The 15,727-nt window shown below is 35.4% G+C and overlaps 1 protein-coding gene across 1 annotated transcript in view; it reads left to right on the top strand.

The window, feature by feature from the left end:
- Window positions 1-15,727, top strand: part of LOC116412923 (uncharacterized) — a gene marked incomplete at its 3' end in the record, with an annotated part of 70,988 nt that overhangs the window by 31,518 nt on the left and 23,743 nt on the right. The window lies entirely within an intron of this gene.

The following is a 15,727-nucleotide window of genomic DNA, read 5'->3' as shown; positions in this document are numbered from 1 at the left end:
GAGGTCGACCTGGTTGGGTATATTGCTAGCAATGGGATTCTCAGTCTCTATTACTAACAATCCCTTTCCCCCCTATACAGAGAATTACGAATCGACGTTGATAACACTTTTTGTAATCGATATGGCTTACTATTGGTTTCATATTATATTATATTATTTCATATAGGTTTGAAGGGTGGGATATGGCAGTGAATTTACAGAAGAATAATACCTGAGTCCTCAGGAATGGCAATAAATGGAGGGTATCATGGGCGAAACAGTATACTTTATTGTGTCCATGGTACTGCTCATGTCTATAGGCGACGGTTACCACTTTCCGTCAAGTGGACCGTCAGCTTGCTTGCCATTCTAAGTTGTATAAAAAAAATTCTGACGAACGGAGCTACTGTTTTTCTATGCGGAATAATAAACTCCTCCTTAGCATTAACTGAAATGCTTTTAATTTAATTTAATGTGTATATTAAATTAAAAGCATTTTACTTTAATATTTTATGTTTTTAATTTAATATCATACATATTAAAATAAAAGTGTTTTTAATTTAATATGAGTATTTAATATTTTTAATATCATATACATAAAATTAAAAGCAACACAGAAAATTAAAAGAATATTGAATATACTCATCAATGTTTTTATCAAGTGAATTTTAAATTCGCTGTTTTTTTTAGCAAAGTTTACTGTATCTCATATAAGATATAAGGAAGGACTGTGGTTATTTAATTACACTTATGAATTATCACAACTGTGAATACATATTTTAATGGAAGTATATTACTTATTTTCTTTTCTTTTAATTTCTTTTAAGATTTTATACTGTTTTAATTTCACTTAAATAAATAAAGATATATCTTTTTATTTTTATCAATGAATAATGTCTGTTATTATATTCATTCCCATCTTTAGACGACTTATAAATTTGACGGGAGTGGATAAACTTCCCTTGTTACCAACATCTCGGGTGAAGATTTGGTTAGAAATTGAATAACTTTTAAGCCTTTTTATACAGTCTGATTTTTTTTAATGCTTTTCTAAACGAAATGTCTGTTGAAACTAGGTACACTGACAACAGTTACTTGTAAATTGAATGTTAAAGGTCAAACAGATTGAATGACTAACGTAATTATATATCTTATTATGAGGAAAACAGGACGTGTTTAGAACTGTTAGAGACGTGAGATGAAAGTGGAATTTGAATTAAAAGTTACAATGTATGTTTAGGTATACTGTGAAAGTTTTGATGAGTAGAGTAAATAAAGTAGGTTTTGCCAGTAGTTGCCACGGTTGGCAGACGGGTTGGCAACTGCTGTTTGGCTTTTGGTGATGTTCGAGAGACGCTGCTGCCCATTCTTACTCTTGTATACCTACATAAGTTTCCTTAATCGCTTTTTACGATACCTACTGGAAAGAAAGAGGTGGCCTATTCTATGCCGGGACCTAGACTTAATGTAATATATGTGTATGACAATATTGTATATACACAAATTTTGTATTACATTAAGAATTAAAGTGCCTAAAACTTACCCAATACTATTGACGTGTATAAAAATAGGGTTTTTCAAATGGCAGAAATGTAATTTCTTTATCTCACTAGAAAGAGATTTCCTACGCAAGCCGTTTGCATAATTTTTTTTCTGTCCCTTTTGTTTTTGCAACTCAGCAGTTGTGCTTGCATGGCTGTTTCATGGTTTATAAATGACGGGAATGAACGCCATCATTAAACTATGATAATTTGTGACATCCACGGAAAACGAAGGAGTAACCTATTCTATGTAGGAACCACACGACGGAAATTGAAGTTTTAATATTTTTTATTAATCGCTTTCTCTTACAAACCATAAACTAAGCAACGCGAAAGTGTAATAATTAATATAGCTGTGTTTCCGTTTTAAGGGAATGCAATTACAGGGTACTGAGACGTGTGACCTTAGCCCTCAGGAATGACAACGCACGAGGGTTATCATAGGCGTCATAATATAATACACTGTGAGTCCCATTGTACCAATTATGCATACAGGCGACGGTTATCACATTTTTGCGAATAATCTCTAGCTTATTTGCCATTTTAAGTTGTATAAAAAAGGACTTTTAAATATAAGCATTACCTTTTTTAAGTTGGTTAATAGTGGTGCAATAAAGAGTAGAATAAATCATCATTTCAGCTATTATCCTTCCTATGTTGGACATAGACCTGCCCCATAGACTGCCATAAGGAACGGTCCTGAGCCACCTGTATCCACTGACTCTATGCAATGCATTTGAGGTCATCACTCCATTAAGTTTGGTCGTTCTATTCTATGTAAATAAATAAAATAAACAAATATCTAAGAACGCTCGTGTTTCATATAACGCTCATTTTTCTATTTTAATAACATTCTGAAATGTGTTTAGCGTGACCTTTATTTTGACCTATAAGTTCTTCCGCGTATTGATGCTCCCTGATCCACCCTTATAATTGACACGGTATATATAAATAGGTAGAGCTGTGAAGGGCAGTATAAAGGGTAAATTTAGGAGGGGAAGTTGAATTTAATGTCATAATGATATTAAAATGGGGAAGTTTGTAAAGATATTTCTTACTTATTACACTTTTGTTTGAAGGTGAATGGATTTGAATGAAAGGTACATTGATATGATCATATCAGGCCTAACCAGTCTACTGCTGAACATAAGCCTTAGAGGGTTTCGCCACGCTTGGCAGGCGGATTGATAATCTCAGTTAGGCTTTTTTTTATGGGTGAAAATGGAATGGTAACCCCGCCTGCGCTAACGGGTTACGCTGACGGAGCACCAGTTAAGGGTGATAGATGAGAATAAAAGCAGGCCAGTTAGCATATCATGATAAATTCATCAGGAATTAACCATGATAGTTTCCAGGGGAACCGCAAGGAGGTCGACCTGGTTGGGTATATTGCTAGCAATGGCATTTTCAGTCTCCATTACTAACAATCCCTTTCCCTCCTCAGTTAGGCTTTGGAGATGTTTTAAGGGGGACGCTGCTGCCCATCGCACCCATCCCTTAAAGGAAGGGGTGGCCCATTCTATGCCGCGACCACACGGATATATCCAACAATAATCTGAATTAATATTATAAGAAGAAAAGATTAGATTTTTTTTGGATTTGTAATGAATAAACTTAATTACTTAACCGATTTTAATCATTCTTTCACCTATGGAAAGCCGCTATCAAATTCAGCCATTATCCGTCCACTGCTGGACATAAGCCTCCCCCATAGACTGCCATAAAGAACGGAGCCACCAGCATCAACTGACTCCCTGCAATGCATTTCAGGTTGTCACTCCATTTAGTGGGGGGGTCGTCCTACACTGCATTTACCCGTACGCGGTCGCCACTCAAGAACCTTTCTTACCCATCAGTTGTCGGTTCTTCGACCGCTAGTATATAATAATAGTAATAAGTGCCATACAATTACATTATCCGCATGGTTTTGCCATGCCATGAGTTTGCCAGCTCCAGTTTTAGCAATATTCCTATTTGGTCGACCGCTACGTGGTCCCCCCTGGAAACCATCGTGAACAATACTTATTGAATTCATCATGATGGGCTAAGTGACCTGCTTCATCCTCACCTATCATCTCTCATTGGCCATCAGCGTATACCGATAGCGCAGGTAAGGTTACCATTCCATTATCAGCTATTAAAAAAAAATAGAATATTCAGTGTTATGAAGTAACAGGTAGGGAACATTTAGCCATGACGACACCCAGACACGGTTCATGGTTGGGAAAATTTCGTTACATTTCTCCTGTTTGGGAATCGAACTTGCACATACCTACATAAAGCAGCGTGCCCATCACCGCGCTATGGAGGTCGTAAATAATTAAAGATTGTGTCCCATAAAGAAAACCGGCTTTAATTGTGATAAAACCAGTTATTTTAATCTAAAACTAGACTAAATTTTCTATGGGACCAATTAGTAAGTATATCTTTTTTAATAAAAAATAATCCAAATCGGCATAGAATGTATTTTTTTTATACAACTTAGAATGGCAAACAAGCTCACGGCTCACCTGATGGAATGTGGTAACCGTCGCTTATAGACATGAGCAGTACCATGGACATAATAGAATAGAGTTGTTAGGTAACAAATATAAAAAAAAACCGTATTGAGAACCTCAATCATTTTGAAGTCGGCTGAAAAAGATCAATACATAGTATACTTTGATCCCGATTTACAGATACAAACATTCAGCGGGTCTACCATGAAATAAAATTCCGAAATTTCGGACTCAATTTCGTGTGTTTGTTTATACCAAAATCAGACCAATAAATGGAGTTTAACATTTCGTTCGTCATACATCCTATCATAAAAGTTCAAAGGAACAATATTTTAACATTTTTAATATTTCCAAACGGCATGTATTATGTAATTTTAACATCAAATTTCTGTTTCGTTTGGCTCCGAAATTTCGGAAAACATTTCATGGTAGACCCTCAGTTTGCGGTCGTGCCTAATTGATTACATACACACTCATACCTACCAACACAATATGCGGTTGGAATATTAATTTGGAGTCGATAACGGGTCATATAATTTATTGAGCTGTTTATTTGGTGTTTGCATTAATTAATCGCGTGGTTAATTAACTATATATATATGCCAATAGTGGACAGCGAGTTGTATATAGGTATGTATGTATATGTGTGTAGAATGTGATTAGAGAGAAGTGTGGACTGAAAGACGATGTAGTGACAAACATCGAAAAGGGAATGACGAATACGTCATTCCCAAATTCCCAATGGCCAAAATAATAAGTTTAACTAATAAGTTTGGCCATTTGGAGAGGATGGATGAAAGAAGAATTACGAAATAGGGGGCCTACCATGAAAAATTAATACCGAATTTTTGGGCTCAATTTCGTGTTTTTGTTTGTGTTTGTGTTTTCGACCCAGTAAATGGAGCTTAACGTTTCATTCATCATAAATCCTATCCTAATAGTCCAGAGGAACGATATTTTAATATTTTTAATAATTTTAAAAGGCATGTATTATGTAATTTTAACGTCAAATTTCTATTTCGTTCGTCCCCGAAATTTCGGAAAATATTTCATGGTAGGCTCTCAGATTTATCGAACAAGAATGAATGGAGGCGTCAGTAGAGGTCGTCCTATTCTTTTTATTTTTGATGGGAAGCCCAACACCATTGTCATTGTGTACTTACATATTTTGACTAAGGTGCTGTAACAATATAGGAATACTTAACGTGTATGTACGAATATTTAATAGTTATTTACTTATTCTGTATGCAATTAATACCTTTTAGAGGCAAAACAAAAGCTAATTTTCAAATATAAATTCAAAAATATTGAAAATGGTTTAACTGTTTTTGAATATTTACATAATTGACAGTTAACAGTTGACTTTGCTCAACTTCGATGTAGCCACTAAATGCTGTTGGACTTTTAATTGGGTTTATAATTTAAGATTTTGTTCCACAAGAAAAAAAACAGCTTTAGTTGTAGCAAAATTTGTTATTTTGATTTCAAAACTAATTTACTGATCGAATTTTGATAAAATTTCCATTAGACTTAACTAAAAGTATATCCTTTTAGATAGAAAAAAAAAACAATAAATCGGATGACAACTAACGGAGTTATGAGGTAACATACATAATAAAAATATAACCGAATTTAGAACTTCCTTTTTTTCGGAGTTGGTTAAAAATAAAAACTTTTTATTTGACTAACTAGCACTTACTTAATTTTGATGTAATTTACATCGTTGTGAAGTCAGAGCGGACCGGTAGTATGTTATATGTTTCATGATATGTTCAATGTAAATCTAAATCTCTATTAATGACAATTTAGTAAGTATACACTCTTGAATTTGCCAAGAAAAACTCATTACACAAGGTACACCGTGGAAGTTCGTAATCAGATTAACGTACGTAATCAATGCCACGATCTTTATGTTATTGCCAACAAACTGACGGCGAACTTTCATTAGGCTTACTTCATTGATAAGACGTCTATTGACAAGTTCCGTTCCTTAAGAGTTTGTTTTTACACAATCTTTATACAAGGTCAGAGCGCGACGATGGATTGTCCACATCTTGGCGCTAGTCATCATCATCATTACCATCTCAGCTGTCATCTGTCCACTACTGAACATATACTTCCCCCATAGACTGTTATAAGGAACGGTTTTAAGCCACCTGTGTCCACTGACTCTCTGCAATACATTTGAGGTCTCACTCTATCTACCATTAGTATGATTGACTATTCATTTTCACAACACAAGAAAATTTTCCTGTCACGGTCTCCACAGTTTTCCTGTCACGGTGAGCAAAATTTTCCTGTCACGGTCATCAAAATTTTCCTGTCACGGTCACCAAAATTTTTCTGCCATGGTCACCAAAATTTTCCTGTTACATTCACAAAATTTTCCTCTTACCTTCTCAAAATTTTCCTGTTACAGCCCTAAAAAATTTCCTGTTACGTACTCAAAATTTTCCTGTTACAGCCCCAAAAATTTCCTGTTACGTACTCAAAATTTTCCTGTTACATCCACAAAATTTTCCTGTTACGTCCACAAAATTTTCCTGTTACGTGCACAAAATTTTCCTGTTTCATCCCCAAAATTTTCCTGTTACGTCCCAAAATTTTTCCTGTTACGGACATCAAACTTTTCCTGTCACGATCGCCAAAATTTTCTTATGTTGTTCAAATTGAATATGTCAGTCACACTAGTACCACGGTGTGTATAATCCGTCGGCGCGCTCCGACTTTGCATAAGGTTCGTGTAAACAGTTTGATTTCTCAAGATTTTTATAGCGTTTAACGTTTCGTGCAAAAAAACCACGCGGTAAAAATACGCAGTATGTGCTCTGTTTTCAGATATCAATGGATTATTAGAGACTAGACTTTAAACACCACTTCGTTTGCGTGACCAGGATATGTTTATTAACCTGGATAGAAAGTAGCCTATGTCCTTCTCTATCTCATGTAGTTTTTTTTTAATGCAATTTACATGAGCAGCACCATGGACATAACAGAGTATACTGTTTCGCCCATGATACCCCCCATGCGTTGCCATTCCTGAGGACTCAGATGTTATTCTGTACCATGTAAATTCACGTCATATCCCACCCTTCAATCCGAAATAACCATGTAAACATAACTGCTTCATGGTAGAAACACAATTGAGACAGAGGTACCTAAGCAAACGACTTTTATACAAAGTCTTTTTCTGGTAGAACGTGAACTCCTTCCTTGGTAAAACGTGCATAAAATTGAAAGTATTTAATACTTGGTTTTCACTGTCTATCCCATAAGTGACCTGTTAGGAAGATCTAACTCTTTGAATGCGATCTCTAATAGAATTTCCCAATAGCCACAAAAGTTAAACTACGGTGTGCGTGCATATAATGTGCGGTGGGCTTGAATGCTGCGCGCGCGCCGGCGGAAGCGCCTCGTTATGTTTGCGGTTATCTATGGCTAATAGAATAGTGTTCCATTCTCCATTATTTTCACATGTAATTTCATGGCTATCTGCGTTGGTATTTTCGAAGATCATCCTACTTTTTACTTATATTATAAATGCGAAAGTTTATAAAGATATTTGGATGTCTGTTACTCAATCACCTTTAAACTTTGATTGATTTGATTTCACCTTTAAATTGAGATTTGAATAAATTTTGGTATACGAGTAAGTTTTATTGTTAAAAACTTAAAAAATAACAAAAAAAAATTGTTCTATAAAAAATGCATTAAAGCCACTTCTTCGATTGTTACTTGCTGCATCCAATAGGGTCCATAATGCTATTGTAATATTATGGAATGCTGATAAAACGAATATAAGTATTTTAGTTTTTAAACCAAAATAACTGGTTTCGACATAAGTGAAGTTAATCTTAGTCCCTAGATGGTGTTGCAGTACATCAATTTTTATACCGTAGTTATTTATTTATTTATCTATTCTTTATTGCACAATAAAACTTTGTACAAATGGCGCTCTTAACGCCATATGGCATTCTCTACCTGCTAACTATTTGGTAAAAACAGAAAGCGTATGAAGGGCCGATGCAGTGAAAAATATGTGACAATTATAGTAACACATTAAGGTAATACACAATACATTAAGGTAATACTTGATGCCCACAGCCACTTTCTACCATCGTACGGCTCGCCATCGACAGGGAGTTCATCCTCATGTCCTACAGCCTAAATGGTCGCGTACTGCGCGGTTTCAGAGATGTTTCCTCCCACGAACACTCAGGTTGTGGAATGAGCTCCCTGCCGAGGTTTTCCCAAGAGACTACAGCATGGGGTTCTTCAAAAGGGGTGTAAAGAGGTTTCTTCAGGGTCGGCAACGCACGCGTAATACCTCTGGTATTGCAGGTGTTTATAGGCTACGGTAATCACTTAGGTGGTGGTAGGTAAGTGGGCCGTATGCTTGTTTGCCACCTCAGTGGCAAACAAAACACCTCAGTAGTAAACATTTCTTTTAATATATAGGGTTAACCCTCAAACCGTCAGAGAGACCGTTGTAATCATATCAAGAAAAAAATATCTAAACAAATAAAAAACGTTTACCGTATTTTGCTAGTAACATACTGTTATATATATATATAAAAAAAAGCAATTTCGTTAGTGAACTTTATTTACATGCTAATGTATTGTGCCCCAGCCTTACCGCGTAACGATAAAGTTTACGGGAAAGTTTTTATATCCACTCAGGCGGTCAGTTTTCCCTTTACCTCGTCCCCAATTACGGAATTAGGATCCATCGCACCCGGATTTTAAATGGACCATAAGTTTAGCAGTTTTCCTCTACATCCCTTTTCTTACTTTTTTTTTTCTTAATAGGCTAAGATCCCGAATTTAATTTCTGTAGGTATAAGACTTTTTAATAAAACTTTGTTTATTCAATGTATCATAATCATCATTATATCGGTCTTTAACTGTCCACTGTTGTATATAAGCCTCCCCCTTGGGGGGTTTTGTCAGTAGTTGCCACGCTTGGCAGGTGGATTGGCAGTTAGGCTTTAAGAAGATTAAATCTTAAAACTCTAAATTATATTTTAGCTCATTTAAACTAAGTTTCATTAAAAAGTCTTATACTCGTACCTGCAGATATCAGCAGCGGAATCTTAGACTATAATACATGTTTGTATCATAAAAGTATATTGGATATTTCTATATAATAATTACTTATCTTTTTCTTTTTTTAACGTGTGGAAAATGATCACAAGACCGACATAATTGCAGAAGGAATTGTTAGTAATGCGAACTACCAGTCCCATTGCTAGCAATATACTCAGTTAGATTGACCTCCACGTGGTTTTCTCTGGAGACCATCCTGTTGAATTCCTGGTGTATTTTTCAATATGGGTTAACTGATCTGCCTTTTCATCTTACCTATCATTCATTACTGGTGTCCCGCCAGTGTATACCGTCAGCGCAGGCGGAGTTACTATTCCATTTACATCTTTTTTTTTTTTTTTTTCATTCCATTTACATCTTTTTTTTTTTTATCTCATTTATCTGTCCCATGTAGTTTTCCTTTCTTGTTTTTCGGTGCACTAATTCATTTTGCATCTTCTTCCATCTATTAAAAAAATTGTCATCTATCCCAAAAATAAAGAAAATAGAGATATCCTTGATCTCCCAAAAAGAATAATAAAAATCGATTCAGAAACGATATAATCACACCATAGTCACACAAAAAAATACAGTTTCTTTTTATCTGTCCCATTATGTAGTTATTCCTCGTCTTGACCTTCGTCACTCTTATGTTTTGGACCACATCTATTTTAGCCAACCATAAAAAAATCCTTACTACTACTATAATGATAAGACATTTTATACACCAACTCCTTTCAACTATATGGGATAGAGATATATAAAGATATATGTCGGTGACGCAGATAAAGTCAGGGATAAAAGCTAGTAAAAAATCTTTATAATTCATACGATTTTCAGGTTGAAATATAGAGATTAACTATGAATAATTATATGTTGGTGAGCAGATAAAGTCTGTTGGCTGGCAAATATAGGAGATTAGCTTGATAATTTGTAGCTTCTGTTGGCTGGCATAAGGTATGAGTTTCCAACTCTGTCGGTTAATATGCAAGTGAATTATGCAATACTATGCAAGTTGGGCGTAACCCGAGTTGTACAGAGCTCTATTATAAACTATAGTGAAGTTATAACTTGCTGAATACACTTTGAGTATAAAATATATTTTTCAGGTTGTTTCAGTTACAGAGGCCGAAGATAATATTCTTAAGTGACAAAGTAATTTGACGTATACAGGGTTTTTTTTATACAACTTATAATGGCAAGCAAGCTGACGGCTCACCTGATGTAAAGTGGTAACCGTCGCCTATAAACATAAGCAGTACCATGGACATAACAGAGTATACTGTTTCGCCCATGATACCCCCCATGCGTTGCCATTCCTGAGGACTCAGGTGTTAGTCCTCCGTACCCAGTAAATTCACGCCATATCCCACCCTTCAAACCGAAACACAGCCATGCAAACATAACATGCTTCACGGTTGAAACACGAATGGGACAGAGGTACCCACGCAAACGACTTTTGTACAAAGTCTCCCTCTGGTAGAAAAAGTAAAGTAAAATGTAAAGTCGCCCGTTTGACACTTATGATTAACCGAAGATAATTGAAATAAAAAGAGAAAGAAATTGTTTAAAAAAATTACTAACAGTTCGCTAAATGTTTTAAATACTCTATTATGTCCATGGTACTGTTCATGTTTACAGGCGACGGTTACCAATTTTCATCAGGTGGGCCGTCAGCTTGTTTGCCATTTTAAGTTGCATAAAAAATACTTTTCATAATAATTTCATATTTATCTACAATATAAAAAGTTTGTTTTTTCTAAATTCGCTTGAAAATCGAACCTTAGATATAGATGTAATCTAATACATATAATAGAGGTAGTCATTGCCGTGGTGTCACACGTGTTCGCCCCTGGTAATCATCGTGGTTAAAACTTGGGCCATTTATAATAAGAGGTCAACTGATCTGGTATCCTCAAAGATTATTCCCTCCTAGTATTTCGCCAGTAAACGAGTATGAACTTGTTGGAATAGTATATTGGGATGTAAGCCATGTAAGCTATATCATCAATAATGTAGATGGGGTTACTATTCCAGTCTTTGAGATTGTATGTGGTACTGCTCATGTCTATAGGCGACGGTTACCACTTTCCATCAGGTGGGCCGTCAGCTTGTTTGCCATTCTAAGTTGTATATAAAAAAAAAATTATAAAGAAAAAACCGTCTTCAATTGTGGCCAAAACAGTTTTGTTATAAAAATTAAACTACTATACAGATTTTAATAAAATTTCTATGGAAACATATATTTAAATATGTAAGTATATATTTTCAGATAAACAAAAAAAAAACGGTACGATAGAGATGGAATTATAAGTTAACAAACTTAAAAAAAAAATATAAGCACATTGAACACCTTTTTTTGAAGTAGGTTGAAAAAACAATTGCAACTCAATGACCGTCTATTAAGGCCAGATGTTTACTTATTTTTATGAAAGAAGAAAGTTAAGATATACTTGCAATCAAAGTGATAGTAATTTACCAAAGTTCGGACTACACACAATTACTTTGTCGGAACTAGTAGTAACTGGTGCCATCTGTTGGCTATTTCCCAAAGACATTTAGTTTGGTAAGCCTATTCAATCCATTATTACTTTCACGGTTTCGAACTTTTTTGTTTATTGTTACTTTGATATGTTGAATTAACTTTGTGTACTCAGTCACTGGTGACTTGAACATAATCTGTGTTTTACCAAAAGTCTTTTTCGGACATATTTTCTATGCGCAATATTTTTGCCTATTCTGAATCGATTATTATAATTGATTTTTGCCATCAATTGGGTTTAAACTCCAATTTTTCTATAGATTAGATAGTCAACTTTCATTAGTTGGAGAGACACTATAAAAAGGTTATATAGATTTTGCTCCGCTAAGAAAAATAATGAAGTAAGACATTAAACTCTATCACTGGTTATTTGATTAGAATTATTTTGTTTAATTCCGCTACCATTAGTATGTGTGCGACTGCTAACACTCGAAGATTGACCACCACTATTACTATTAGAAGTTACACAAGCTTACTTGCCATCAATCTCCGACTGTCATTTTGTTCACGCACGTTTTGCGACACACGTTTCACCTTTAAACGAGGTATCTTAAGGAAGAGAGTGTTCTTAATAGGGAGGTTAGTCCTCATTGCTATTAATATACCCTACCAGATCGACCTCCAGGCGGTTTCCCCTGGAAACTATCGTGACTAATTTATCTTTTAATTCGACACGATGGGCTATTTGACTTGCCTTTTATCCTCACCAATCATTCCTCACTGGTGCCCCGCCAGTGTATACCGACAGCGCAGTTCTGGGTTACCTGGTTTTTGTATAAAATAAAAAAAAAATATTATCCATAAAAAAAAAAAATACATAGTGGTGGTAAATTTTCGAGTGTTGGCAGTCACACACGTACTAACGGTAGCGGAATTAAACAAAATAATTCTAATTGAATAACCAGTGATATGGACTAGTATAAGGTAACACCTAGTTTAGTAAAGTATAAACTCTGTCGATTGTAATTATTTTATATATATATATATATATACAGAAATTAGATAAACTGAAAACCACCACTTTTGTTTTAATTATGCTGTAACTTATTAAACTGACACAATCCTATCAACGAATTTTCAACGAGTTTCTAACTAGTTATTTAAATTTATGAGACTAAAATGCCGCAGTCGTTGTTAAAATCACTTTATAACTGAAGAATGTAATTCAGTTAAATTTTACATGGATTTTGCTATCTACCAAAAAATATTTACCAGAGAAAGACTTTGTACAAAAGTCGTTTGCTTGGGTACCTTTATCCCATTCGTGTTTCAACCGTAAAACAGTTGTGTTTGCATGGCTGTGTTTCGGTTTGAAGGGTGGGATGTGGCGTGAATTTACAGGGTACAGAGGAATAATACCTTGGTTGTCAGGAATGGCAACGCATGGGGAGTATCATAGACGAAACACTATACTTTGTCCATAGTACTGCTCATGTTTATAAGCGACGGCTACTACTTTCCATCAGGTAGGCCGACAGCTTGTTTGCCATTCTAAGTTGTATAAAAAAAATATTCTTTAAAAAATTTTATGCAACTTCGGAAATTAGAAGTTATCAATTTTTTTGTATATTTTTTGTGTTTATATTACACAATGTCTGTATTTAATAATGTTAAACTATATATGTGTGCTCTAGGAATTGTCGTGTGACCTCGCTAAAGAATGGGTCACCCCTTCCTTTCCCGTGGGTGTCGTGAGAGGCAACTAAGCGGCAGAGAGGGATGGGCAGCAGCATCCCTCTTAAAACATCTCCAAAGCCTAAGTGTGGTTGCCAACCAGCTTGCTAAATATGGCAACTATTAGCAAACCCCCCCAAGGGCTGATATGATGACCTAAATATTACACGACTTATATATAGATATTAAATAACTATAGTATGGCATAAGATATAGTAATATGTAAACTATATTAAGCCATATAAGAATATAAGGCGGTCTCATGCTAAAAGCATTCTCTAGCAGTCAACCTTTGGGAAGTAACATTTTATAATACTTATAGAATTTTCTGGTACATGCATTACTTGAGGCGGTATCGCTCGCGAGCTATTGTTGGCATGCTTTGTGGTTCTTATATCGGGACATGACTCTATACTTTACTTTTTTAGGGATCCGTATATCTATCAAAATAATATAATATAAATAAAAAATGTACTAGGGTACTCTCTCTCTTTTCATTTAAGAGTTTCCTCTTGTCGGTGCAACTAATTCATGCATCTTCCAGCCAGCTCTATCCCAGGTCATATCCTTGATCTTCCTATACGACATGACATCTAGTGTTTCTTTTATCTGTCCCATGTAGTTATTCCTTGGTTTTCCCCTTCCTCTTTTGCCTTCTATTTTTTCTTTTACTATGCTCTTAAAAACTCGTCATGTTCTATACGGTGGCTCAGCATTTTGCCTTTTCTATATTCTAATATACTAGGGTTTTTTTTATATACAACTTAGAATGGCAAACAAGCTGACGGCCCACCTGATGGAAAGTAGTAACCGTTGCCTATAGACATGAACAGTACCATGGACATAACAGAGTATACTGTTTCGTCCATGATACCCCCCATGCGTTGCCATTCCTGAGGTTGTTATTTCTCCGTACCCAGTAAATTCACGCCATATCCCACCCTTCAAACCGAAACACAGCCATGCAAACACAACTGCTTTACGGTTGAAACACGAATGGGACAGAGGTACACAAGCAATCGACTTTTGTACAAAGTCTCCCTCTGGAGGACTAGGGTACTAGACTAATTATAATAAATTATATATAATAAGATTATTTTATTTTTGTAAATACTAATGATTGTTCATCATTATCACATCAGCCGTTAACTGCCCACTGCTGTCTCTCCCTTTTGGAGGGTTTTGCCAGCAGTTTCCAGGCACAGTACACTTGGCAGGTGAGTTGGCCACCGCAGTTATGCTTTGGTTATATTTTAAGAGGAATGCTACTGCCCATCCCTCGATTATTATATTATTTTAGTCGCCTCTTACGACACCCATGGTAAAGGAAGTGGTGGCCTGTTCTATGCTGGGACCACATGCCCAAGTGTAAATTCATAGGTGTCTATTATAGATAGAAAATACTTAGACCGATACATATAGTGGTATACAGACGTATTCATAAATACATGTATAATATTTGTATTATGTGGGAATCGAACCTGCAACAGATAAAAGGTCCCACCTTTTATCGGTTGCAGGTTAAATTATTGTACGTTGTTATAGTTATATACGTTAATTATTTTACTTACAATCTTTCTTGTCAAAAATCTATTAATCTCATTTAAGTCAGTTAAAAGTGTAACGTTACGCTCTGATAATTTAAAATTGAAGGTTAAAGACATTGTTTATGTCTATTACTACGTGTTTTGAGTTTACCATATATATATATATATGGTAAACTCAAAACACGTATACAAAACAATATATATATGGCGTGTCTAATATAAATGGATGGGTTTCTCCCCATCCATTTATATTAGACACGCCGTATTGGATTGTTAGTTATGGAGACTGAGAATTCCATTGCTAGCAATATACCCCAACTAGGTCGACCTCCTCGCAGTTATCCCTGGAAACTATCATGATTAATTCCCGATGAATTTATCATGATGGGCTAATTGGCCTGTTTTCATTCTCATCTATCACCTTTCACTGGTGCTCCGCCGGCGTATCCCGTTAGCGCAGGCGGGGTTACCATACCATTTTCACACATAAAAAAAATTAAATGGTTGGAGGGAAAGGGATTGTTAGTAATGTGGACTATCAATCCCATTGCTAACAATGTATCCTGTCAGGTCTACCTCCACATGATCCCACCTGGAAACCATTGAGCTGAATTCCAGGTGCAGTCATCACGATGGGCTGACTGACCTGCCTTTTTCATTCACATCCATCATCCTTCACTGGTGCTAGCTTATATCGTTAGCGTAGGCGGGTCCACCATTCCATTATCATCTATTAAAAAATAAATAAATGGATAAACTATTATTTAAAAAAGAAATTCAGGATTTTCTCAAAAAATAATTAAGTGGTAATATAAAATTCTTTCTTTTATAGGCGACTACGTTATCAGCCAGTAACATGGG

The sequence above is a fragment of the Galleria mellonella genome, unplaced genomic scaffold, assembly GCF_026898425.1.
Source record: "Galleria mellonella isolate WM207_F2 unplaced genomic scaffold, CSIRO_AGI_GalMel_v1 utg284, whole genome shotgun sequence".
NCBI classification, from domain to species: domain Eukaryota; kingdom Metazoa; phylum Arthropoda; class Insecta; order Lepidoptera; family Pyralidae; genus Galleria; species Galleria mellonella.
Note: the sequence above shows the minus strand (reverse complement) of the source record. Positions and strands in the feature narration are given on the sequence as shown.